This window comes from Prunus mume, linkage group LG3 (assembly GCF_029339155.1).
Source record: "Prunus mume cultivar Tortuosa linkage group LG3, ASM2933915v1, whole genome shotgun sequence".
Classification (NCBI taxonomy): domain Eukaryota; kingdom Viridiplantae; phylum Streptophyta; class Magnoliopsida; order Rosales; family Rosaceae; genus Prunus; species Prunus mume.
This window is the reverse complement of record NC_142700.1, coordinates 5,256,285-5,281,909: the sequence shown is the minus strand read 5'-3', so window position 1 is coordinate 5,281,909 and position 25,625 is coordinate 5,256,285. Positions and strand designations below refer to the sequence as shown.

The window sequence follows — 25,625 nt, the reverse complement described above, 5'->3', positions numbered from 1 at the left end:
GATCGATATCTGATCTATCACATAATGTTATAAAAATGTGATCCATCCATCTAAATTAACTACTTTGTATCATTCTGCAAGAGGGAAGAGCTTCTCTGCACTTGCGATATCGATGCCAATTTGTCGCATCAATGCCAGTTTCCGTCACACACATGGCTAGCCATCATCCAAGACCAAGAATGCAATTGCTCCTCACGTACGTTTCTGCCGTATGAAGTAGGGCACCATTAAATGCAAAAAGCTATAGCAAGTTGAAGAAAAAATTTCATTTTCCAGACAATGAGTTGAAGAGACTTTGTAATGCACATGTTGGTCCATAGTTAAGTCTCTTTGAGACCCAAATTCCAAAACGCCAGAAAGAAAAGGGCAACAATCTGTCATGGCCCACCTTACCCAGATTGTCAAATGAGACCTCAAATATTTGGATAAAAAAGAGCCCCAATTGATGAGTAGCTCCAAGATTTGCATTTAATTCTTAAAGTAGTAGTACTCACATGTTCATCTCCTTGACAACAAGGTTCTTATAACTTCAGCAATGCCTCTGTTTTTCCATCATTCACATGGAAAATTGCCCAAAATGATATCTTGACAAGACAGAGAGAAAATAAAAGAAACATACAGGAACATGCATGCATGCTTATGCCTAGGGAACTAATTAGTTTGCTTATTCTGTAATTAGAAAATTATTTCTTCAAATAAAGTTGTAGTTGAAGCTGCCCTCAGTCATACGGGGCGGCAGAAAGATAATGATATATAGGTCCCTACCAGCCCGACCTTTATCTAAAAAGTTCACTTAGGCAACTCATATTTTCTGATATTTTGCTACATTCATTCACATTTTTCTTAAGTCTCAGACCCTCTATATAAATCGACCACAGCATACCAAATTCCTTACATATAGCTGCCTTTCCTCATCAGCCAAAATGGCCAACTCTACAGAAACAGCTTTGGAAGGCCTCCCACGGCTTCCAATCATCAGCCAAGCTTCCAAGGCTGAAACCTCCCGACTGACCCCATTGTCTGCAGTTGCACCCTCTCGCTTTCTTCCACTACTTAAACATTCTAGGGTGCAAGTTCATATGCCTCTGGACACAATCCATGAGGAAGAACCAGCTGATGATATTAATATTATTGTTGAGAATAATCTTGAGGTAAACTATTCTCTCCCTCAGGCTTCTTCACCGGCATCATCGCTCTTGTCGTCGCCGTCGACATGCTTCCTGCAAGTGATGAACAAACCTTTGTCGTCGTACAATCACACTAGTTCAATTGCATGCCATGGCCAGTACTGTGCTTAGGGAAGAAATCAATATAGACCCATAATTAGCTAATTAATGCTTCCTTTTTATGAAGTGTTTAATTAGGTTTGTTAATCTTATATATGCTTTCCATATTTATGCATGGAAGCCATATTGTACGCTTTCCATGTTTATCATTTTGGTACCTCGCTAGAAGCCTTTTTCTCATTGTAAACTGGTAATTCTAGTTGTATCATATATAAATTACAAATTATGGGTCCGTTTGATAACCATTTCAATTTTAGTTTTTATTTTTCATTTTTCATTTTTTGTGCAAGAATATAGAAAAAAAAGAGGGAGCATGAAAGTGAGAATGAGGGTGAAGATGGGATTGAGAGGGAAAATGAGAGAGGGGATGGGAGGAAAGAATAACAAAAGTGAAAACAAAAATGAAAAATTGAAATCAATTTAAAATTGTTTTCACTTTCAAGTTTTTGTTTTCACTTTTGTTACTCATCCCCCTCTAATCCTCTCTCTCAATCTCGTCCTCACTCCTCTATACTATAGCATAGAATATTTTAAAATCTAGAAACTCCTTGAACCAAAATCTAGGGATATCATGCACCATCCACTTGTGATCGCAAAACCTAAACACGCGGTTTTGTGTTACGCTGTTTTGCCAATTTGGTAATTACACGCTTAGCTGTTGTGCGTTGTAACGTGCTTTTGCCATTTTGGGTTTCACTCCGCTTAAAACTGTAAAGATTCAAATCTATCCATCCCTACATTATCTCCAAACGTTGCTCATCCGATGACGTGGCCTCATGTCCACCGCTGATTAGCTATAGCAAGGCCAGCCCACCATTCTATTTTTGCACCTCTAGTTCCATCTCAACCTTCACTCACTTCATCTATATATACAATGCATCACAAACCCTTCTCTTCAACCCAAATAGCAATATTACGTATTGATCAAGCACATCCATCTCTGATTTTATTTTTCCACATTGAGATTTGATTTAGTGAGATATTCATTATGGGTTTGATGGCAAAGGAACTGAAGTACATGCACAACTGGGGCGAGGTGGCCCCAGCACTTGTTATACCTCACGAGAAGCCCTCCAATAATGTTTCGAAATTGGAGACCATTGCCGAAGAAGGATCCGAGAGCTTTAAGATTATGCCAAACGTAGTGGTGTTTCTCTTTCCGGTGTTTCTTTCTTTTATGACTTATTACTTCATGTTGTATAGACAGATTGTTTGATTTGTTCATGGGACGTTGATCTCATGTAGATGATCATGAAAAAGAGGCAAAATTGTGTGTCGAGTAGATTGTATTTAGCAGACTAGAGTTGAGATGTTTTCTCCTCTACAAATACAATGGTACATTTTGCACATTATAAACCATAATTTCATTATTGCGGAAAAGTTTCATCTCTCTTGCTCAATTCTTGCCGGCTGTGATTGAGAGTTATTCCATGAATTTGATGTGTTTTAACTTCAAAAGGGCCCAGCATAGCCTGGCTTGAATTAGAGAAAATGATCTAAGATTATTATGATCAAGATACATGATTAAAATCAAGACCTTCTGCCTATGAATATAAATACTCTTAAACACTTGAGTTATACGACTCTTAGTTTAATAATTTATTTCCTTCCAAATTGTAAGCTTAACCTTTTGGTTGCCTGGTACATCCAGTTAGCTAATTGACTCACGTATATAATAATTTCAGCGCTTTTCGAGTTTCCTTTCTATTCTGTTTGGGCTTATTTTCCAAACGATAAAGAGAAAATGCTAAAATCGAAGAAAAAAAGTCCTGAAAGCCTTTTTTTCTTTTTCTTTTTGTTGAGAACCTAATTGTGTTTGTTTTCATTAAGTAAAATTGAGAACTTCGAATTTTGAACATCTGCTATATAAATATATGCGCTCTGTTTTTCACTAATACTCTTTTTATTTTAAAAAAACCGAGTCCAGCCGCGCGGCTATACTAAGCCGAACGGCTATACTATTTTTTATAATAAAAACCGTAGTATAGCCGGTCGGCTATACTATTTTTATTTTTAAGTTGCGACTATACTATTTATAAATAAAATAACGACTACCCGCTTGCCAATGCCCAGCGCCCGCATAGCCACGTGTCAAAACTGTATAGCCGTGCGGCTTTACTCTTTTTCAGCGATACACTTTTTATAAAAAACCAAGTATGACCGAACGGCTATACGACTTATAATTAAAACAAGACCCGCTGGCGCTTAGCGCTGCACGTGTAAAAACAAGTATAGCCGCCCGGCGATACTAGTTATACTATAAAAAAAGCCGAGGACCACGCCATTCCGCCACGTGGTCAAAATAGTATAGCCGCCCGGCTATACTACCTATAATAAAAAAGGACCGCCGCCTGTTGCCTAGCGCACAGTTCGACACGTGTAAAAATAGTATAGCCGCCCGGCTATACTGTTATAAATAGTACCGCCGCCTTATTCTCTTTGTTCTAACTAGAACAATGCTAGATGGAATGGATCCCTCAAGAAGGTTGTGTTTCATGGTCAGGTTTTTCAGATTATAAAGCATCCCTATACTCGATGGAAGTTCCCCTGTTAAGAAATTGACAAATATGTTAGATTTGTCAAGTTTGTCAGTGATGAAGGGATCTCTCCAGTAAACTGATTGGAATGCATGGTCGATCTTGTAATGATCTTAAAGATCCAAGCTCAGATGGTATAGTCCCGGTTAACGCATTTTCTGAAACTCCTAAATGGGTTAACGTCTTGAGCTGAAAATGGAAAGTGGGATTGTGGAATTTAGCCTGTTCTTGTACAATCTCAATGTTTCTAAGTGCGCCAAATTTCCAAGCTCAGAAGGAATATGCCTCTGGTGAACTGATTGACATAAAGTTCAAGGTTAACAAGCTTCTTACAACATTTGTAATAGATAAAGCCAATCTGCTGTCCAATCTGCAAGCCAATCTGGGGTCAAAAGGTTAACAAGCTTCTTACAACATTTGTAATAGTGATGGTTTGAATCTGATGTCCAATCTGCAAGTGCTCCATAAGGGTCACTGGTGATGGATTTCTTGGATGCCTTCAAAGCCTCAACTTCAAGTTCCAAGCTTGGCTGAGCTGATAGAGCAGTAAATAGAGCAGAACAGACTAGGACTACGACCAAACTGAATCTTTGAGACAACATTTGTAATAGATAAAGCCTTTTGGATAATTGAGGAATGAAGCCTTTATATACAAAGCTTTAACTGATCAATGGTCCCCACAAAAGCTAGTGTGGACTCATTAATCATCAAGTCCAATCGTCAAACAATGATCAAAGGAAGTTCTTTGAAGTAGAATTTGACTTTGAACTCAACCCAACATCCCCCAAGTATAAAAATCCAGAAAAGCTAGTTGTTTCCCCACCAACCATGACGGCATATATCAAAGAAAAATAAAAGAGATCTCAATTCAAATCAAAATTAAGTTGATAATATACCTTTTCATTCTGCCACTTAAATACAAAGACTCTTGGTAGGCTTGTGATGGGGGACTGGACTGGGTGTAGGGAGTGTGAATTCTCCCTTCTCAACTCTGTGAAGTGTGCTATTCTGTTTTTTGTGGCCAGTGGCCAAATGCGGTTTCAACCATACAGTGTGCCCATTATGCACAACTTGCATATAAAAAACCAGAGTAATGAGTTGGCTTATCTTTGAAGTTGTTTTTGGTGTGCTGAAAAGATGAGCACAACAAGTAGAGTGTACAGAACAGAGAATGGATTGAGCATAGCAGAAAATGACATTGAATTGAAGATTGAGATTCTCTAAATTCAAGCATGGCAGTCACAGCTTTGTCTTTTGGGGTCTTGTTGATAAGGAGGGTAAGCATGCAAATGTGCTGGTTTTTATTATATATATTTATTGAAAACTGCACCGTGGTCATATAATCTCTGATTATATACAATCCACATTAACTTTTGGGTGTTAATTAATAGTATTATTATATAAGCACAAATTGGATTAGATGAGTCAACAAAGTTGCAAATGAACTTATGATAGTGCTTTTTTTTTTTGGGGTGTAAAATCAGTGCTGCAATGTATTAGCATCCATCAGCAAAACCCAGAGAGAATATGTTTTGCACATAAAATTCTGCCATGGCCACTTACGCTCTTACATTGTTTGTAAGTAAGGTAATCGTGGAGGAACAAATAGGGTTTTCCACCATATGAAGACAGAAGAAGAAAAGATTAGTGGAGAAAGGCAACTCTTTATGACAAATTAATGCAGTCTTTTCAGATCGAAAACAACAAGAAAATGGATCCAGAACAACAACAAAAAAAAAAAAAAAAAAACACTAGAAAAACTAAGGCTGCACTCCAGCAGAGTCCTTCAAAAACTTAATCTTGATTTTATTGAGTGTGACAACAACATCTTCCATGTTAATCCTCTTCTGGAAATTCTGCGGAACAAGCTAGAGCTAGTCTCATAACGGATGATAAGCAATCCCTCCTGCTCACAAAATCCTGATCTTCCTCTGGGAGTAATAGGCTCTTTTAGATATGCTCTTTTAGATTCAGTTTCCCATCAAATAACTTGCTAAACATGAGCTGCCATAATTTTGAATCCCATCAATAAACATAGAAGAAAATGAAGTGAAAGAATAGACTAAAAGAAAGTGGCTGCAGAAATGTGCCTGCATTGACACAATATTGCTGGGGTCAAAAGGTGGTGCATCTGATACAGCTTCAAAGAAGAATCGCTAGGCAGTACGCTTAAAGAACAAAAGAAAAGAACCAGACCCAACCTGGCACCTAGATCCGCCTAGCGCCGCCTTGACCCGCCTAGCGCCGCCCTGACCAGCCCAGCACCGCCTAGACCCGCCAGACCCGCCTAGCTCGGCCCAGAAACGCCTAGCGCCGCCCAGACCCATTTTAAGCCATGTAGATTTGTCCTACAGAACTTTATAATCTTGGTCGCTTATGTATGTTCCTGTAGAAGCCTCTGCTTTTCATCTGCTACGAGTATATACACCTGCAATAAGAGAGAGAGAGAGAGAGAGAGAGTTAAACATATTTTGACAGATTTTCTTCTCATTTCTTGCCGCCCCTTCTATAACAACTTTAAACCCTTACTGCGCAGCAGCCTCCTCCGCCCACCCAAAACCCATTGCATCACCATCCCTCCACCCCACCCTCTCACACTTTGCATAAAACTCCTCCCTCTCTCTCTCGTATGTGCAGCCATATGTTTCCTACGTGTGTGTGGTGGTGAGAGTGCAATTTTGTGATTTGCCATATTCGTGGACTCATATGGCCTTTTATAATTTTGAAGGAATCGACATTTCTTTAATAGCAAATAGCGTAGCCGGTTGGCTGTACTCTGCTTGCGCATTTTGAAATCGTATAGCCGTTCGGCTATACTCGGGCATTTTAAAATAAATTAGTATAGCCGCCGGCTATACTTGTTTTCACACGTGGGCTTCTCCGGCACTAGGCGCCCTTTTTAAATTTATAAATACTATAGCCGGTCGGCTATACTCGGGCATTTTTAAAAAAAATAAGTATAGCCGATCGGCTGTACCTGTTTTACACGTGGCCATCCAGGCGCTAAGCGGGTCCCTTTTTTTATTTATAAATAGTTAGCCCTTCGGCTATACTGTTTTTTTCCCCCCCAAAATAGCATCAAGTATTTTTTTTTTATTTTTTATATTTTATATTTTTAATAAATGATCTAAACTACTCAAATCAGTGCCTAAGCTCCCTACCATCAATTTCTCCATTGAAGTGTTCATGATCAAAAGGAAAATGGTATTTGAATTTACTCATGAATGGTTCCATTGTGGGGATTGTAGTCTAGAATTACCATGATAAAAAGCAACTTGATCGTTCTGTAAGAATACAAATCTAATTCTAATGCAAGAAACCTCAACTGGTGCAACAGAAAAAGGGAAAAGTTCGATGTCTTTAAAAAGGAAGAAAAGTTTGGATGTCTTCACATCTCTTTCCACCAACTCTCCAAATTTTCTCAGGATCCAAGGTTGACAGTTACAACCTTCCAAAAAAAAATTAATGGAGAATTCTGACCAAAGAAAGCTCAAGCCCAGGCAAAGAAAAGTGCTACACTCTCTGAAATTTCTGTTTAACTTGAATTTGGAATTATATGATAGGGAAGACTGGAATTAATTGAACCTTGGTTGTAAGTTATAACCAAACTAAAGAAGGTGAGGCAAGCAATTTATTGTGTGTAACAGGTGGCCCAAAAGTACAAATGCCAGCCTATATACAATCTGACTGTAATGGAGCATACCAGATTGTTACTCAGTTGTTCTTGCATGATCATTATGTGTCCTCCTCTGCAGCACTGCTACAAATGTCCCATCTTCCTCTTCATGAATTAGTTAACCATAGAAATTAGACTACTTTGTATAATATAGCAGCAATTGATAAGCTAGCTCTGCCAGGTCCTGTTATTTCTCTACTGCTTCTGTTCTTCTTCTTGGGTACGGTAGAGATTCGTAGACTCTTAAACTGCAAAGTTGATGTTTTTATTTTCAACAACTCTATAGAGCATTCCACATTGTTGTAGTTTCTTTCCCCCTTTTCTGCTCTCTCTCTACATTTTCACCTATGTTCATCCATGACTTGTTTGTTTTTTTTTTTTTTGCAGGGGAGATTTTGATGTTGGTGAATGGACAGGAAAGAATTAAAAAGAACGATTCTTAAATGAATTAGCAATTAATTTACATATATACATGATGTTGTAGAAAGCTTGGTGTGTGGCAAAGCCAGCAGCACCACAACAAGCACTGCAGTCAGCTCTGGACTATGCCTGTAACTATGCAGATTGCAGCCCTACAAAGAAAGGAGGTTCTTGCTATGACCCGGATAGGCCAGTGCACCATGCCTCATTTTCCATGAATGCTTACTACCAGAGGATGGGAAGAAACCAATAGAATTGTCATTTTAACAATACTAGTCTCATTTCCTTGGCAGATCCAAGTAGGCCTTCAATTTCATAATAATAATTTGTACTTTCTTTTTCAGCAAATTAAACATTTTGGTTCTATGCCATTTTTGCAGGTTACAATCTCTGCTGCCAATTTGTGAGTGGTATGTGTCTATAACTATAATGAGTTTTGCACATTTTCATATGCAAAAATATTTTTATAACTTTACTTTCAGTTTCCCTTTCGAAATTTGTAGGAGGATCAGGACCTCCACTGCCACAGGAAAAGGAGGTAACTCAAATCCAAACAGTATAATTTAAACCAAGATTTCAAATCATCTTAATTATATCAAAATCATTTCAAATGCTTAATTAAACTTAATTAATTACTATTATGCTGTGTTGGGTTTGCAGGATACTTGGTGTGTGCCTAAGCCAGGAAACCCTCTGCATTACAGAACATCATAAACTCCACTTGTGTAATATTAAAACAATGCAGTGAAATACAAGAACATGGTTCATGCTACTTTCCAAATACCCTCATAAACCATGCCACATTTGCCATTAATCTTTACTATAAGACCGATGGACGCTATGATGAAGGCTCAAGACTCGATCCAACAGTTCCTATGGCCATCGATGAAGGCTCACCTATGCCTTCTTCTGTCAATTCTCAAACCTCTCAAAATTCTACCCTTTCCAACGGCTACAATTCTAACCTCCTTCAATATCTCCCACATATTCAATACACCTATGGATCGTAACAATTTCCTCTCCTGGAGATCGCAATTTCTTGATGTCCTGGAAATCCATGACTTGGAGGATGTCGTGAAGAATGAAAATCGTCCTGCTAAAAGGCTTGAGGATGGCTCAATCAACCCCACCTATGCCAAGGACAAATTAGTCCTCAGGTGGATATAAGCAACCGCATCTCCCTCTATCAGAACCCTCCTAATCTCTTGCACTTCAGCATACGAAGCTTGGACCCTCCTTGAAAAGAAACTCTCACCACTGTCCCAAACTCACCTACGCACACTCTGTGATCAAATTCGTAGCCTGAAGAAAGAACCAGAAAAAGCAATGACACAATATTGCTGGGGTCAAAAGGTGGTGCATCGGATACAGTTCTTGCTCGAAATATCGGCTTCAAGAAGAATCGCTAGGCAGTAGGCTTAAAGAACAAAAGAAAAGAACCAGACCCACCCTGGCACCCAGATCCGCCTAGCGCCGCCTGGACCAGCCTAGCGCCGCCTAGACCCGCCAAGCGCCGCCTAGACCCGCCTAGCGACGCCTAGACCCTCCTAGCACTGCTCAGACCCACCTAGCGCATCCAAGACCAGCCTAGCGTCGCCAAGACACGCCTAGCGCCGCCCAGACCAGCCTAGCGCCGCCCAGGCCGATTTGTCCTACAGAATCTTGGTCGCTTAGGTATGTTCCTGTAGAAGCCTGTGCTTTTCATCTGCTACGAGTATATACACCTGCAATGAAAGAGAGAGAGAGAGAGAGAGAGAGAGAGAGATTAATATATGTTGACAGATTTTCTTCTCATTTCTTGCCGCCCCTTACTGCGCAGCAGCCTCGTCCGCCCACCCAAAACCCATCGCATCGCCATCCCTCTTCCCCACCCTCTCACACTTTGCATAAAACTCCTATCTCTCTCTCTCTCTCTCTCTCTCTCTCTCGTATGTGCAGCCATATGTTTCCTACGTGTGTGTGGTGAGAGTGCAATTTTGTGATTTGCCATGTTCGTGGACTCACATGGCCTGTTATAATTTTGAAGGAAGAGTTTGACATTTCTTTAATAGCAAATAGTATAGCCGTATGGCTATACTCTACTCGCGCATTTTTCAAAATAGTATATCACCGACCCTTTTTAAAAATAGTATAGCCGCACGGCTATACTTGTTTTCACACGTGCACTAGGCGCTCCCTTTTTTAAATTTATAAATAGTACAGCCGTTCGGCAATACTCGGGCATTTTTAAATAAAAAGTATAGCCGACCGGCTGTACTGGTTTTAGACGTGGCCCTGCTAGGCCCTTTTTTATTTATTAATAGTATAGCTGCCCGGCTATACCCCTTTTTTTCCCCACAATAGTATAGCCGATCGGCTTTACGCAAGTATTTTTTTTTTATTTTTAAAAATGATCTAAACTACTCGAGTCAGTGCCTAAGCTCCCTACCATCAATTTCACCATTGAACTGTTCATGATCATGTGTTGCAGGTTTTGGTGATTGCATCTGTGCCTGAGTCAGACCGAAAGGAAAATGGTATTTGAATTCATGACCAAAGAAAGCTCAAGCCCAGACAAAGAAAAGTCTAACACTCTCTGAAATTTCTGTTTAACTTGAATTTGGAATTGTATGATAGGGAAGACTGGAATTAATTGAATGGAAAATTCATGATCGTTCTGTAAGAATACAAATCTAATTCTTAATTATATCAAAATCATTTCAAATGCTTAGTTAAACTTAATTAATTACTATTATGCTGTGTTGGGTTTGCAGGATACTTGGTGTGTGTCTAAGCCAGGAACCCCAGACTCTGCATTACAGAACATCATAAACTTCACTTGTGGAATATTAAAAGAATGCAGTGAATACAAGAACATGGTTCATGCTACTTTCCAAATACCCTCATAAACCATGCCTCATTTGCCATGAATCTTTACTATAAGACCGATGGACGCTAATTGTGATTTCAATGGCGTTGGCCTTATCGTTGTCACTAATCCAAGTAAGCCAAATTGTTTGATATAACGCACTGCAAAATCTTATGTCTTCTTAGCATGATTTTAGCTAACAACGTGTGCTTATTCTTGTATTTTAGCCAAATTGGTGATTGTATCTATGTCTGAGTCTGCCCAAAAGGAAAATGGAAAGTGTAATTTGATGATGCATCAGAATAATAAGTTTATTGTAATGTAATTTCCATCGGATGGATGATGAAGAAGGTCCATTTTCTTTTGTTATCTAATCTAATAAATTTACCCCATTGAGTATGACGAGTTTGTGTCGAGTTGGCTTTGTATGAGACAAGCTTATGTAAGATTCGGTTTGACTTGACCTAATAATGAGTATTTAAAAACAAGATATAAATATAAAAACAAAATTTAAAGGTAAACAAGTAACAAAGAATCTAAGTACATAAACAAATGGAAGCATCATATATACTCATACTTGGATTCCACTTGAATTTATGTTCTGGTAATATACAACTCATCCGACCATTGTTTCCCTGTGGGTAAAGTGTGATACAAAGTATATATTATATATAGGCCTTGCAACTTCTGTCAATTCATGAAAGGAGTGGGTATGTGGTTAGAATTAATATATGTTGACAGATTTTCTTCTCATCAGTCATTGACTCATTGATGAGAGAATTATCTCAGATGAAAATGGAAGTATATTGAGCTCCATTATACTTACAGAGTTAAGGTTGAAATTAGAGCTCTATGCATGCAAAACATTACACTGGTACAGGATCTTCTCGGGGGGTGGATTTTGAGTGTCCACTGTAAATGGCTCACTAAATGGCACAACCCTTTTAACCTGCAAATGAGTTTATAAGCATCTCAGAATCTGCAAAAGCTTTTAACTTCCAAAAATAGCAAATTACAGCCACAGCGCACAATTAAGGGACATAAGTCGGGCTGTGTGACCTCAAATGTCTTGCCAGATGCATAGGTCGGGCTTTCCAACGCAGCATCACAAATCTGAGCAATCTCCTCTCTTGATATATTACCCTGCATATATATAAATACTATATATCATAACATTCAGATATTATTACTATTATAAGGGAAAGAAAGAGCAATACATGTCATCACAGGCATACAACAAAGAGAGAATAGTGATCTTCTCTTTGATTATATACCGTTATATTGTCCCCTTGGTCGAAAATGAGATCTGCTCCGGCGAGCTCCTCAGTTAACGCACAAGGCCTCACAATTGTATATGGTATTTGATGTAGAACAGCCCGTGGGTTTAGAGTAAATAGCCTTTAGGTTTAGAGTAAACACTAGAGCAAGAGAGCAGGGAAGAAATAAGGGATCGAAGAGAAGAATTAGAGATCGAAGAGACGAAGGGAAAGGGAAGGAATCAGAGAGTTTAAAGTAAGGAAGTTTATCATTAATCAAGTCTGCCTTAAAAGATTACAAACAGCTCTATTTATAGAGACAAAACCCTTTTTAGCCTAGGACAAGGAAAAGTAATCTTTAAGAAATAGGAAAGCAAATGAACTAATAAGAGATCCTTTAACAAGAAGGAATCTTTAAGAAATAGGAAAGCAAATTAGCTAATAAGAAATCCTTTACCAAGAAGGAACCTTTTAAGAGTTAGGAGAACTAATAATAGGAAAACTAATCCAAGTAGAATAAGGAAAACTAATAATATGCATTCTGCATCAGTATTCCACTTTCCCGTATTAAATCCTCCCCCTGCTCCGAAACTTATCAATGTACAAGATCGAAAGAGCTACATCTGACCCAGAAAAAGAAAAAGAACAGAAAAGAGCTGAGAAGTGGTATTTTGATACACTGATTATATATAAAAATATCAAACAGCTTGCACTGAATTAGTATGAAACCTTCAGCTCATGAAGGTCGGGTAACTCCTGCAGAACCTACGTGTACGAACCTACACGGAACACAAGCAAAGAGATTCTTTAAACACTAAAACAGAAAGTGCACCTAGCAGATCAATTATGTTTACTCATAAGAAGATAATCCAACAAAATGAAAAGAATGTGAAACCTGGGAGTAATCGGCTCTGTTAGATATGCTCGTATGCTTGATAATGGGAGCTTAAATGCCCCTTCCACAAAAGTAGGATTCAGTTTCCCATCAAATTCAAACTTGCTAAACATGAGCTGCCATAAGTTTTAAAAATAGCTAGGCAGTAGGCTTAAAGAACAAAAGAAAAGAACCAGAACCACCCCAGCACCCAGACCCGCCTAGCTTCGCCTAGACCCGCCTAGGCCGATTTTTCGTAATGCAGAGTACGGATTGGAAGGAATGGTTTCAACAAGAGAGGATGTGTACAGTTTTGGAATTGTAGTGATGGAAACATTCCCAAGAAGGAAGCCAACAGATGAGATGTTTGTTGGGAAAATGAATTCTAAGCAATGGATTGCAAACTCACTATTACCAGATGCAATGATAGATGATGTTGTGGATGCCAATTTGCTTGGGATTGGGACAGAGCAAGAAGATGATGATCAATGTGTGTCGCCAAGGCTGAGTACGAAGAGCTTGGATCTGCTCGATGTCGTAGGAGATTCTGGGACTACAAATTAAAGTCATTAAAAAAAGAGAAATTCAGATTATGATGTCCACTAAGTATAGCCGAGCGGCTATAACTTTGAAAAATTCTATTTACAAATTATAGCCGCACGGCTATACCTTTGAAAAATTCTATTCGCACACTATGGCCGGGCGGTTATACTTAAAAAAAATCTATATGGAGTATCGCCAAGCGGCTATACTGTTGGAAAATTCTATTTATGGAGTAGCCGCCAGGCAATACTGTGGAAACATTTTATTTATAGGGTACAGCCGCGCGGCTGTACTGTTAAAAAAATTCTATCTCTAGCGTATAGCCGCCCGGCTGTACGATTTTCACAAAACACACTCTCAGCGCTAGGCGGGTCCTTGTTTTTATCTTTTATAAAGAGTATAGCCACCTGTGGGCTGTTGACCTCGTAACCCTTGTTGCAGATACAGTATTTGCTTCTCTTCATATGCTGGATGTAGTTAATTTTGATTGCAACACTAGGAGGCATTGGACCAAAGATCTTCATAACATGGTCTTTGTCCTTCCAGTGCTCTAGCAGAATTGGACGTAGATAGCCTGCACATTTCCAACATAAAAGGCAAGAATCTACCTCTCAGAATGGGGTTTGCCTCCAAGATCTCTAAGAGGATTTATCGCAGAAGGAACATATATTTCAGGAAGGTATAGCTGGTCGGCTATACTCGCTCGTATAACAACTTCAGCCCTCATAGAGTTCCACGTAATCCACTAAATAACAATAATTAGTTTATGCAATTAAATCACAATCACGCTTCTACTAAACAAAATATTGAGTACGTGACGGTCGATTAACTCGTTTTATTCTCTACATTAGAGATGATATTTTTTTTAAAAGTTTAATACGTTGGTCATTTCTCGAGTTGTATTAAGTCCACTTGAATTTATGTTCTGGTAATATACAACTTAAATACCATCCCATCCGACCATTGTTTCTCTATGGGCAAAGTGTGATACAAAGTATATATATATATATATATAGGCCTTGCCACTTTTGTCAATTCATGGAAGGAGTGGGTATGTGGTTAGAATTTCTTGGCACTTGGCAGCCAATAATCTTTTGCCACCAATTCACAATTTGACACATCCATCACCATTTTCTTTATCTTGTTTTGTCATGCACCTTTGGGGGGTGTCGTATTTTACATATTAAAAATTCATATAAATAACCATCTGTAACAAAAAGGAACAAATATGTATTAGCATCCATCAGCAAAACCCAGGGAGAATATGTTTTGCACATAAAATTCTGTCATGGCCACTTACGCTCTTACTTACATTGTTTGTAAGTAAGGTAATCGTGGAGGAACAAATAGGGTTTTCCACCATATGAAGACAGAAGAAGAAAAGATTAGTGGAGAAAGGCAATTCTTTATGACAAATTAATGCAGTCTTTGCAGATCGAAAACAAGAAGAAAATGGATCCAGAAACAAACAAAAAACAAAACAAAAACACTAGAAAAACTAAGGCTGCACTCCAGCACAGTCCTTCAAAATCTTAATCTTGATTTTATCGAGTGTGACAACAACATCTTCCATGTTAATCCTCTCTTCTGGAAATTCTGTGGAACAAGCTAGAGCTAATCTCATAATGGATGATAAGCAATCCCTCCTGCTCACAAAATCCTGATCTTCCTCTGGGAGTAATAGGCTCTTTTAGATATGCTCGTATGCTTGATAATGGGAGCTTAAATTCCCCTTCCACAAAAGTAGGATTCAGTTTCCCTTCAAATTCAAACTTGCTAAACATCTGATATGTGCCTGCAATGACACAATTTTGCTGGGGTCAAAAGGTGGTGCATCTGATACAGTTCTTGCTCGAAATATCGGCTTCAAAGAATAATCGCTAGGTAGTAGGCTTAAAGAACAACAGAAAAGAACCAGACCCACCCTGGCACCCAGATCCGCCTAATGCCGCCTAGACCTGCCTAGGGCCGCCTTGACCTGACTAGACCCGCCTAGCACCGCCCATACACGCCTAGACCCGCCTAACGCAGCCTAGACCCGCCTAGCGCCGCCCAGAGCCGCCTAGCACCGCCTAGACCTGCCTAGGGCCGCCTTGACCCGCCTAGCGCCGCCTAGACCTGCCTAGCACCGCCCAGACACGCCTAGCGCCGCCCAGACCCATTTTATGTCATGTAGATTTGTCCGACAGAACTTTATAATCTTGGTCGCTTATGTATGTTCCTGTAGAAGCCTCTGCTTTTCATCTGCTACCAGTATATACACCTGCAACGAGAGAGAGAGAGAGAGAGAGAATTAATATATGTTGACAGATTTTCTTCTCATTTCTTGCTGCCCCTTCTAACAACTTTAAACCCTTACTGCGCAGCAGACCCACCCAAAACCCATCGCATCACCATCCCTCCTCCCCACCCTCTCACACTTTGCATAAAACTCATCTCTCTCTCTCTCGTATGTGCAGCCAGGAAGGGTTTGAAATTTCTTTAATAGCAAATAGTGTAGCCGGGTGGCTATACCCCATATTCAAAATATTATAGCCATTCGGCTATACTCGGGCATTATTTAAAATAAATTGGCTATACTTGTTTCCACACGTGGGCGCTCCGGCGCTCGGCGGGTCCCCTTTTTAAATTTATAAATACTATAGCCGGTCGGCTATACTAAGGCATTTGTTTTAAAAAAAGAAGTATAGCCGAACGGCGGTACTTGTTTTACACGTGGCCGTCCAGGCTCTAGGCGGGCCCCTTTTTTATATAAATCGTATAGCCGGTCGGCTATACTGGTTTTTTTTTTTCCCATAATAGCATCAAGTATTTTTTACTCCTTTGTTTTTTTAATGATCTAAACTACTCTTATCAGTACCTAAGCTCCCTACCATCAATTTCTCCATTGAAGTGTTCATGATCATGTGTTGCAGGTTTTGGTGATTAGGCCTGAGTCTGACCAAAAGGAAAATGGTATTTGAATTTACTCATGAATGGGATGGACCCATTGTGGGGATTGTAGTCTAGAATTACCATGATAAAAACCAACTTGATCGTTCTGTAAGAATACAAATCTAATTCTAATGCAAGAAACCTCAACTGGTGCAACAGAAAAAGGGAAAAGTTAGATGTCGTTAAAAAGGAAGAAAAGTTTGGATGTCTTCACATCGATTTCCACCAACTCTCCAAATTTTCTCAGGATCCAAGGTTGACAGTTATAACCTTCCAAAATAAATTTAATGGAGAATTCTGACCTAAGAAAGCTCAAGCCCAGGCAAAGAAAAGTGTTACACTCTCTGAAATTTCTGGGAAGACTGGAATTAATTGAACCTTGGTTGTAAGTTATAACCAAACCAAAGAAGCTGAGGCAAGCAATGTATTGTACGTAACAGGTGGCCCAAATGCCAGCCTATATACAATCTGACTGTAATGGAGCATATCAGATTGTTACTCAGTTGTTCTTGCATGATCATTATGTGTCCTCTGCAGCACTGCTACAAATATCCCATCTTCCTCTTCATGAATTAGTCAACCATAGAAATTACACTACTTCGTATAACATAACAGCAATGGCTAAGCTAGCTCTGCCAGGTCCTGTTATTTCTCTACTGCTTCTGTTCTTCTTCTCGGGTACGGTAGAGATTCGTGGACTCTTAAGCTGCAAAGTTGATGCCAATTTGTGAGTGGCATGTGCCTATAACTATAATGAGTTTTGCACCTTTTCATATGCAAAAATATTTGTATAAGTTTACTTTCACTTTCCCTTTTGAAATTTGTAGGAGGATCAGGACCTCCACTGCCGCAGGAAAAGGAGGTAACTCAAATCCAAACAGTATAATTTAAACCAAGATTTCAAATCATCTTAATTATATCAAAATCATTTCAAATGCTTAATTAAACTTAATTAATTACTATTATGCTGTGTTGGGTTTGCAGGATACTTGGTGTGTGCCTAAGCCAGGAACCCCAGACTCTGCATTACAGAACATCATAAACTTCACTTGTGGAATATTAAAAGAATGCAGTGAAATACAAGAGCATGGTTCATGCTACTTTCCAAATACCCTCATAAACCATGCCTCATTTGCCATGAATCTTTCCTATAAGACTGATGGGCGCTACAATTGTGATTTCAATGGCGTTGGCCTTATCGTTGTCACTAATCCAAGTAAGCCATTTTGTTTGATATAATGCACTGCAAAATCTTATGTTTTCTTAACATGAATTTAGCAAACAAAGTGTGTGCTTATTATTGTATATGTTGCAGGTTTTGGTGATTGTATCTATGTCTGAGTCTGCCCAAAAGAAAAGAACCAGACCCACCCTGGCACCCAGACCCTCCCAGCGCCGCATAGACCAATCCTGCAGTGCATAAGTTTGAAAAATCGCTAGGCAGTAGGCTTAAAGAACAAAAGACCAGACCCACCCTGGCACCCAGACCTGCCTAGCGCCTCCCAGACCCGCCCAGACCCGCCTAGGCCGATTTTTCATAATGCAGAGTATGGATTGGAAGGAATGGTTTCAACAAGAGGAGATGTGTACAGTTTTGGAACTATAGTGATGGAAACATTCACAAGAAGGAAGCCAACAGATGAGATGTTTGTTGGGGAAATGAATTTAAAGCAATGGATTGCAAACTCACTATTACCAGATGCAATGATAGATGAAGTTGTGGATGCCAATTTGCTTGGGATTGGGACAAAGCAGGAAGATGATGATCAAGCTCTTGCTTGCTGTGCAAAATCACCAGAAGAGAGGATAAGTATGACAGAAGCTGTAGCCACACTCTACAAAATGAAGACAGTTTTTGAAGGACGCCGCTGCTGCTCAAATAAACCGCCCTCTTGTTCAGAGCTTTAATTAATGGATCCTATCCTGTGACATATATTTCATGCCGTTTTGTTTTGGTATAATTGTATTTAAATTTTAAAGACAATAATATATAGATGGAAACTCAATGCGTCTTATTTGGTGGTTGCTGCAAGCCTGCAACTACGGCCTCTTGGGTGCTTTGCCGCTGCTTTGTTAAGAATATTTATTATTCTATTTATTATTCAAAGGGATTTTCATTGGCGAACAGTTCAAGATTGTGGTATTATTTTTTGTTTTTGGTTTTTGTTCAACGTTTTCTTTTGCAGCTTTACACATATGACTCAAATTTTGCAGGAAATAGCTTGTTTTATCAAGCTGAAAGAGTACTGGTTAACTCCAACAGCGAAGGATTTGACTGAGACTAGAAAACTTTGGAAAAAACGGTAGAAAGTCCATGGTAAATACTCTGATCTGCTTGCTGAAGACTACTTAGCATTCAAATTTTGAAGACGTTAATGTGACAAAGATGCTTGAGGATGCTGGAGTTTCAGTTGGGATGGATTTTTATCCTAGCTTGATCATTCAAGTGATAAGGCAAAAGACTGACAAATTGGCAAATATAAGGTGTTATAATGGAACGTTGTGGGAAGTTCGAATCTGCTTCAAAAAAGATGGAATGTTTCGGGACTGCAACGTGACGTCTGAGGATATGTTTTTGGGATGTAAACGGATAATAAATGAATATCACAAAATTTCATTTCTTGAGATGCCATCTACAATAAAGGCAGAGGTAATACCAAATTGTTCTTTCTGAGTTCTGTGCTGTAATCACACTTTTATAAATTGCTTATGTGATTGTAGAAATGTGATGGTACAGATGAGGATGATGGTGGTAAGACTCCTACTATAGCTGATCAGCCCCAGCAATGAGCACTAAAGTCTGGTGGTGGTGAGTAAGTTAAAGTTTTAATTAACAATCTTTTTTCTATTCTTTCTTTTCTTTTTTTTTTAATGATGATTTTTATGTGTGTTATGTTGATGTTTGGGCTACAGACCAGTGCCTAAACCCTACAACGTGATTGGTACAATTTATGTACAAATCCCTGTAATCATGTATTTTCCTCTTTTGTTATAGTTGACCACCGCTAGCGTCCTGTATATATGGTGTATCTCAACATGATCAAAGTATCGAGTGACTCAACCCAAACTTCTCTCTTGTCTATTTTTCTACACTCTCTTGATATCTTACCCTGCATATATATAAATACTATAAATCATAACATTCAGATACTATGACTATTATGAGGGAAAGAAAGAGCAATACATGTCATCACAGACATACAACAAAGAGAGAACAGTGATCTTCTATTTGATTATATACCATTATATTGTCTGCTCCTTGGTCAAAAATGAGATCTGCTCCGGCAGGCTACTCAGTTAATGCACAAGGCCTCACAATTGTATATGGTACCACTTCCCCGTATTTAATCCTCCCCCTGCTCCAAAACTTATCAATGTACAAAATCGAAAGAGCTAAATCCGACCAGAAAAAGAAAAAGAACAGAAAAGAGCTGAGAAGTGGTATTTTGATACACTGATTATGTATAAAAATATCAAACAGCTTGCACTGAATTAGTATGAAACCTGCAACTTGAATGTCAGGATAAAATCCAATTCCTCGTTTAAGTGAACAGCAGGAGGTTGTTTACTAGGCCTGTCAGGTCGGGTAACTCCTACAGAACCTACGTGTACGAACCTACACAGAACACAAGCAAAGAGATTCTTTAAAGACTAAAACAGAAAGTGCACCCAGCAGATCAATTATGTTTCCTGTTCCGCAAAAGTAGGATTCAGTTTCCCATCAAATAACTTGCTAAACATGAGCTGCCATAATTTTGAATCCCATCAATAAACATAGAAGAAAATGAAGTGAAAGAATAGACTAAAAGAAAGTGGCTGCAGAAATGTGCCTGCAATGACACAATATTGCTGGGGTCAAAAGGTGGTGCATCTGATACAGCTTCAAAGAAGAATCGCTAGGCAGTAGGCTTAAAGAACAAAAGAAAAGAACCAGACCCAACCTGGCACCCAGATCCGCCTAGCGCCACCTAGACCGGCCTAGCGCCGCCTGGAGCCGCCTAGCGCCGCCTGGACCCGCCTAGCGCCGCCTGGACCCGCCTAGCGCCGCCTAGACCCGCCTAGCACCGCCTAGACCCACCTAAACCCGCCTAGCGCCGCCTAGGGCCTCCTAGCGCCTCCCAGACCCATTTTAAGTCATGTAGATTTGTCCTACATAACTTTATAATCTTGGTCGTTTATTTATGTTCTTGTAGAAGCCTCTGCTTTTCATCTGCTACCAGTATATGCACCTGCAATGAGAGAGAGAGAGAGAGAGAGAGAGAGATTAATATATGTTGACAGATTTTCTTCTCATTTCTTGCCGCCCCTTCTAACAACTTTAAACCCTTACTGCGCAGCAGCGTCCTCCGCCCACCCAAAACCCATCGCATCACCATCCCTCCTCCCCACCCTCTCACACTTTGCATAAAACTCCTCTCTCTCTCTCTCTCTCTCTCTCTCTCTCTCTCTCTCTCTCTCTCGTATGTGCAGCCATATGTTTCCTACGTGTGTGTGGTGAGAGTGCAATTTTGTGATTTGCCATATTTGTGGACTCATATGGCCTTTTATAATTTTGAAGGAAAGGTTTGACATTTCTTTAATAGCAAATAGTGTAGCCGGGTGGCTATACTATTTCCAAAATAGTATAGCCGTTCGGTTATACGCGTTACTTTTTAAAAAAAAATAGTATAGCCGAGCGGCTATATTTGGGCTTTTATTTAAATAAGTATAGCCGTCTGCTATACCGGTTTTGACGTGGCCCTACAGCGCTAGGCGGGCCCTTTTCTAATTATTAATAGTATAGCCGCCCGGCTATACCCTTGTTTTTTCCAAAATAGTATAGCCGAACGGCGTTATGTAATTATTATTATTATTTTTTTAATTTTTTTTAATGATCTGAACTACTCAAATCAGTGCCTAAGCTCCCTACCATCAATTTTTCCATTGAACTGTTCATGATCATGTGTTGCAGGTTTTGGTGATTTCATCTATGCCTGAGTCAGACCGAAAGGAAAATGGTATTTGAATTTACTCATGAATGGAGAATACATGACCAAAGAAAGCTCAAGCCCAGACAAAGAAAAGTCTTACACTCTCTGAAATTTCCGTTTAACTTGAATTTGGAATTATATGATAGGGAAGACTGGAATTAATTGAACCTTGGTTGTAAGTTATAACCAAACTAAAGAAGGTGAGGCAAGCAATTTATTGTGTGTAACAGGTGGCCCAAAAGTACAAATGCCAGCCTATATACAATCTGACTGCAATGGAGAATATCAGATTGTTACTCAGTTGTTCTTGCATGATCATTATGTGTCCTCCTCTGCAGCACTGCTACAAATATCCCATCTTCCTCTTCATGAATTAGTCAACCATAGAAATTACACTACTTTGTATAACATAACATCAATGGCTAAGCTAGCTCTGCCAGGTCCTGTTATTTCTTTCCTGCTTCTGTTCTTCTTCTTGGGTACGGTAGAGATTCGTGGACTCTTAAGCTGCAAGGTTGATGTTTTTATTTTCATCAATGGCTAATTCATTCATCCACTCCTCCACAGTCCTTTTAAAAACTTAATCTTGATTTTATTGAGTGTGACAACCACATCTTGCATGTTAATCCTCTCTTCGGGCGATTCTGCAGAACAAGCTAGCCCTAATCTCATAATGGATGATAAGCAATCCCTCCTGCTCACAATATCATGATCTTCCTTTGTCCCAAGCAAATCGCCATCCACAACTTCAACTATTGCAGCATATGGAAACAATGAATTTGCAATCCATTTCGTTAAATTCATTTCCCCAACAAACATCTCATATGTTGGCTTCCTTTTTGTGAATGTCTCTATCATTACAATACCAAAACTATACACATCCCCCTCTTGTTGAAACAATTCCTTCCATTCCAAACTCTGCAATATTATATACGTCAATTTAGTTATAAATGATGAAAATAAAATTAGAAGTTGAAAAGTAACCACAACAGTACAATTTTGATAAGATTTTGGTGATGAATATTGCTCAGCACTTCACATTCACTATCAAAACTCTTGGAAGCCCCTTCAAGCTGTAAATTGAAAACCTTTACAGCAACATCTATCCCATCTAAAATTGTACCTTTACATACTGAGCCAAAACCACCAGTGCCAAATAAGTTGCTTTCATCAAATCCATTCGTCGCCCTCAGAAGTTCAAGGTGTGAAACTCTTCTCCAAAGAAGTCAAGGTAATAAAGCAGTCTCTGTTGCAACTTCCACTTTCCTTTTCCTGCGCAGTATGAACATTGATACAGAGGCCATCGGAAGTATTGTTGATACGATCCCTGTAATAATATATTTCAAGTTGGATGTTCTAGCTTTCCTTGAATTTGGTTGAAGTGTACTATTTTGGCATGGTTGAACATGGAGTCGGGCTTCACCACATACCACCATTCGATACCTTTTAAATATAATATATTTACATCGTATAGCCGTGCGGCTATATTAAGGTTTCCTTTTTTAAAAAAAAATGTATAGCCGCACGGCTACACCGTTTTTACACGTGGGCTCCTAATAGCTTGGCGGATTTTTTTTATATATAAATAGTATAGCCGAACGGCTATACTCGGTTTTTTTTAATTAAGAAAAGGTATTACCGGGCGGCTATACTTGTTTTGACATGTAGACGCCTACTGCTAGGCTGGTCTTTTTTTCATAAGTATTCGGCTATACTCCGTTTAAAAAAATTATTTATTTACAAACCAGGGAGATTCCTAAGTCTTCCCACTGAGGTTGGAATTGAGCCAGTTAATTGATTGTTTCTCATAGCTAAGGCTATCAAGCTGCTTAAGTTGCCGATATAATCAGGAATCTTACCCCTCATGCTACAGTTTCTTAATTCCAGATATACAAGTGATGTGGAGAGATTCCCAAAGGATACAGGAAGAGTGTCATTTAATGGATTATTTGACAAGGTCAATCTCTGCAAATTCGTAAGATTAGTCAAACAAGAAATGAAGTTTGCTTCTGGAGTTGAAGTATCAATGGTCAAATTATTTGTGTGCAAGCTAAGAATCTAAAGGTAAGGTTGTTAGGAATAAACAGTATAGCCGAACATTTCACGGCATAGACCTGCTTCGGACGAAATGTCGTCGAGAGTGAGTTTTTATAAAAAATTAGTTTCTTTACTTCTTTTTTTGGCCTACTTCTTTAATTTAATATATGTAATTAGGTAATATCTTAGTCTTTCTGAATTACTTTAATTAGTAATTATATTTTAATTATGATTTAATGTAAAAAATTAAAGAAAAATTCCACAAAATAATTAATTTCTATTTATTAAGTTTTTTGTGAAATCGTTTGCTTGTATTACCGAGTCTCTATTTCCTCCTTTTAATTTTTTACTTTTCTAAAGTCGTTACCCGTATAAAGATTTTAGTACTTTCACGTTTAATAATGTATTTCTCAATTTTAATACACATGTTTTTGACAAAAAGTTCAATAAGACACGCAAAATTCACAAATAGTATAGCCGTACGGCTATACCCGTTTTTAATTTTGTTCAAGCAATAGTATCGCCGCCCGGCTATACTAGATTTGTTTGAAATTTTTTTAAGAAATAGCGTATACTCATTTTTTCTTAATTCTTTTTAAAAAATAGTGTAGCCGCCAGGCGTTACGGTTTTGACACATGGCACCTAGGCACTGTGCTCGTCCTTTTTTTATATATAAAGAGTACCACCGCCTTATTCTCTTTATTATAAATAGTATAGCCGCGCGGCTATATTCGGAGTTAAAGAGTATAGCCGGGCGAGGCTACCAGTTTTGTTATAAAATAAATAGTATAGCCGTCGGGTTATACTAAATTTTTAAGTATAGCCGCTCGGCTGTACAGTTTTTCTGTTTAATTTTTAAGTATAGCCGGTCGGCTATACGGCCGCACGGCTTTACCATTAAATATATTTGTTTTGCAATGTCTTCTAGATTTATTTTTCATCGATTTTTCCTGGGCACCGCCTTATTCTCTTTATTATAAATAGTATAGCCGCGCGGCTATATTTGGAGTTAAAGAGTATAGCCGGGCGAGGCTACCAGTTTTGTTATAAAATAAATAGTATAGCCGTCGGGTTATACTAAATTTTTAAGTATAGCCGCTCGGCTGTAAAGTTTTTCTGTTTAATTTTTAAGTATAGCCGGTCGGCTATACGGCCGCACGGCTTTACCATTAAATATATTTGTTTTGCAATGTCTTCTAGATTTATTTTTCATCGATTTTTCCTGTGCACCGAGCACTTGTCAAATTCCAAATGGCTGAGAGTCATCAGACGCGGTTTCCCAAACATGTGGTTTTGTGAAATTTACAACGTTGTAGCACGTGAAATTTGCCAAATTTAGAAAGTTCCTTAGACTTCTTCAAACTCCATGCATTATGTGTCACCCCACGATGGATGCTCCATGGTCATTTGCCAGCTACCACCTCCTATAATCTCGCGTTAATCACCATTATATATAGAGAACACTTCACCAATCTCTTCTCACAAGCCAAAAATCTCCAACTAAGATCGTTCATATTTGTGTTAATTACAATTATCTGAGTAATTAGAGCAGTAATATTATTATCTGATTAGAGAGATAATGATGGTGAAGGAGGTAAGCTACATGCACAACTGGGGGGAAGTTGCACCAACTCTGCTCCTAACCCACCACAAATCTTCAAAGTGTCCAAAGCTGGAAACCATTGTTGAAGAAGGACCAGGAAATATTATGGGGTCTCAAATTAGCATTGAAGTTGCACCGATTCCGAAGAGGGCCTTGTTTCTTCTTCCTGTGTTTGTTTCTTTTGTTTCTTATTTCTTGTTGTACAGACAATAGACCAATTACCAGATGTAGGCGAATTGGAAAGGAAACTGTACATGAAATAGTTTGAAAGATCGAGGGTAGATTCGTCTCTAAAGACATATATATGAACAGTGTATATGCTCATGGCATTCTAATTGGAAAATCAATGGCAGGTTCTTCGAATTCTATTGGCCTTTTGCATAGTTATTTTAAGTTCAGAGTTTCACTGGTATTTATACGTTGACTCTTGGTCTGTTTAACAATATAGTTTCTTCGTTTTATTTTTTTTCATACAAACGATATTCTACTTTAATCTAATCTAAACTACGAGAAGGGGGATTTGAACTCGAATACAGAGTAGGAAGCATATCTGCTGCCAACTTGGCTAAGCTCGTGTCTTCTTTGTTTTTGGTGGTTGGTTTTTTCTGTTTTCTGAATTATAGGTGGAGAAGGAAAATAT

At 38.9% G+C, this 25,625-nt stretch overlaps 1 long non-coding RNA gene and 1 pseudogene across 3 annotated transcripts; one reads left to right on the top strand and one right to left on the bottom strand.

Moving 5' to 3' along the window:
- Positions 1 to 4,064: 4,064 nt before the first annotated feature.
- LOC103325206 (uncharacterized) lies at positions 4,065 to 17,715 on the top strand (annotated as a pseudogene).
- On the bottom strand, positions 11,305 to 13,437 carry LOC148918500 (uncharacterized). 3 transcript variants are annotated; one of them, XR_016124902.1, is made up of 6 exons: positions 12,919 to 13,437; positions 12,753 to 12,802; positions 11,985 to 12,646; positions 11,827 to 11,910; positions 11,594 to 11,716; positions 11,305 to 11,454 (listed from the first exon to the last, which is right to left on the bottom strand). It is a non-coding gene; the product is annotated as an uncharacterized LOC148918500 (long non-coding RNA). The 3 variants fall into 3 exon arrangements; XR_016124900.1 differs by having other exon boundaries at positions 11,985 to 12,802; XR_016124901.1 differs by having other exon boundaries at positions 11,305 to 11,402; positions 11,985 to 12,802.
- Positions 17,716 to 25,625: the final 7,910 nt, after the last annotated feature.